Raw genomic sequence first — 2,622 nt, 5'->3', positions numbered from 1 at the left:
GCGGAAAGCGTTTCATCCAGGCCTTTTTTATATAACTTTAATAACTATAAATGCAAGACATTCATTTGTTTTGGAACACATCCCTGCTTCCATCATCCCAAAAATCTCGAGCCGTGTCGATGTTTAATTTTGATATTTCTGATTGATAGATATACCAATGCGTGACACGTGTTGGTTTTAACCTACCAATAAAACGACACGGAGTCGTCTCGTCCTTTTTGTCTCATTTTAAGCACACTAGAATTCTAAATTTAAATAATATTTTCGAAGTATCTATTTTTAAAATCTTATAATACCAACTAATATCTAACATAAAACTGTACATAAAAACGTGCCATAACCAGTCACAGTACTATAATTATGCAGACGACCTTTGCAAACTGTGCTCTGCTATTCAGCATAAACAAAATGGTGTTGACCTTACATTGGAGTAGATAAAAGTAGTAGCAAACTATCCCGGCTCGTGTACCAGATCATCGCTTCGTGAATTGTTTGGTTCTGCGGAGGTCCAACTATTCTCACTTTATAGTTCGCGCTTAATTCCGTTTTTTAGTAATGGGGGTTTTCATATCTCCTACATCATTAATTGACAAGTTAAAAATAAAAGTCTCATTATCAATTGTATTGTATTTTCATTTTTAGTATTAATTTAAGTATTTGCGAAAGTTAGTGAATTAAGTCAAGAAGTTTGTTAGAAGCAAAAACTGCTTAATAGATTTGAATGGATAGTGTATCGAACCTATGATCTTTATTTCCATTCACTCTACAGCTACGACGTACCAACATCAAATACTCGCGCTTACATCGCTCAAAATCAATACATTTTAATTAACTCGCTGAACTCCAGTTCTTAAGCGAGTATCAAATTGATCCGGTTTTTATTCGGCATTAAAGGTAAGCCTGTTGACGTGTATGCCGGTATTAACCATGTCAGAACACGGCTTTATGCCGTTATGGACTATTCTAAATGCCATTTTATCTCGTTTCATTATGTGATGAAAAGATAATATTTTAATTGGTGTTAACGAGTCATTTTTTTGCTATTTTTGGTACATTGTGTCGTTAACTTTGTTTGGTAAATAGTTGACGCCAATATGGTATCTTCTATATAAATAAGCAGCCGTCATCATGACTATTTAAAACCACGGCTAAACAGATTTTGATGTTTTTCACTCTTAATGTAAAGGAACTTCCATAAGTATGTAGGCTATAAAAATATCAAGAATAAAAATATATGGTAAGTAATACAAATAAAATGCCGAGAGTAAAATTAATAGAGAAGATAATTAATTTTAATTTTTTTTTTTATCATAGCTATTATAAATATTGCATAAAAATAATATAATTTATCAAAATAAAGATATTAATAATATCCCAAAATAAAAAACCAAAAGTTTTGTCAGAAGTGGGATTCGAACCCACGCCCTCAGAGAGGACCAGAACAACTCGACCTATTAGATAGGTAAGGAAACCTTGAGTCTGGCGCCTTAGACCGCTCGGCCATCCTGACGATTGGTAGCGCTGCCGAAATTACTGCCCACCTTCTGATAAAACATCTTATCATAATATTTTGAATTTTGATAAGTTGAAGATCAATAGAGCAATGAAAGCAATATTTTGTTTTCAAATTTTTTTTATCACATTGCCAGTTGCAATTGATAGTAATGCAGAGCAGTTCAAGTTTATTCTTTCTAATTATAGAACGGTAGAGTAGCGTAATGTTATTAATAAAATATTAAAAAGTCTTGAGTTGTGTTCAATGTAAAATTATTGTCAATCGATTTTTTTAAAGTAAATGACTTAATCTGCGCTGACAGCCAGTACGAAAATCTTTATTAGAAAAATAGTATTACAAATTTTACAGTAAATAAAACCCACTCAATTTTCGGTTTCGTTCTACAAATCCCACAATAAACACAAAACTAACACTCAATTTTCGGTTTCGAGCAGACAGTTGTCCGCCCTAACCATCACATCTATTTAGATGGGCCGATATCCTGATAATAGCTAGCACCCTCAGGACGATTGTCTCAACGGGTCCATCGAATAATCGAATCAACATTAATTGTTTAAGTGAATAGTTCTAGATTGAGTTAAAACTCAATTGGACTTTGGAATGGTTTGTTGACAAGGTTTGAATTTTAGTTTCGATAATTTTATTTATTCAATAATTATTATTAAAGTGAAATATCTTATAAGACAGCAAATAATTGCAGGCGAGAACTGGCAGGGTTAAAGTTTGTTGTTCTTGCTAGTACATATGCCAGAAAAATCAACATCATACGCAAAATCGAAATAAAATGGAATAATTTATTTGATCCTATAAAAGTTATACATTATTTAGATTGCGTCAATTAGTCTACCACCAGTTCGGAAAGCAGTTTTCACCAGAGAAGAATGAGCAACAAACTCTGGTATAGCTCTTTTCAAAATTAGTTACGACGAGAATAAATTTTGTACCCATTTTTAAGCATATTGGCCGACGAACGAGTGTCGGATTTGGCATAATTAAAGTTGATATAGAAGCGTGCAGGAAGATCAAATGTATGTGTAATATGTGTTACAAGTAATATATTGAATTCGACTGTCGAATTTTCACCACTGGACGACCACTAGTTCCAA

The 2,622-nt window shown here is 32.9% G+C and overlaps 1 non-coding gene across 1 annotated transcript; it reads right to left on the bottom strand.

The window, feature by feature from the left end:
* Window positions 1-1,397: 1,397 nt before the first annotated feature.
* On the bottom strand, window positions 1,398-1,510 carry Trnal-caa. Its single transcript has 2 exons — window positions 1,473-1,510; window positions 1,398-1,442 (listed from the first exon to the last, which is right to left on the bottom strand). It is a non-coding gene; the product is annotated as a tRNA-Leu (tRNA).
* Window positions 1,511-2,622: the final 1,112 nt, after the last annotated feature.

Source organism: Manduca sexta, unplaced genomic scaffold, assembly GCF_014839805.1.
Source record: "Manduca sexta isolate Smith_Timp_Sample1 unplaced genomic scaffold, JHU_Msex_v1.0 HiC_scaffold_1484, whole genome shotgun sequence".
Classification (NCBI taxonomy): domain Eukaryota; kingdom Metazoa; phylum Arthropoda; class Insecta; order Lepidoptera; family Sphingidae; genus Manduca; species Manduca sexta.
Note: the sequence above shows the minus strand (reverse complement) of the source record. Positions and strands in the feature narration are given on the sequence as shown.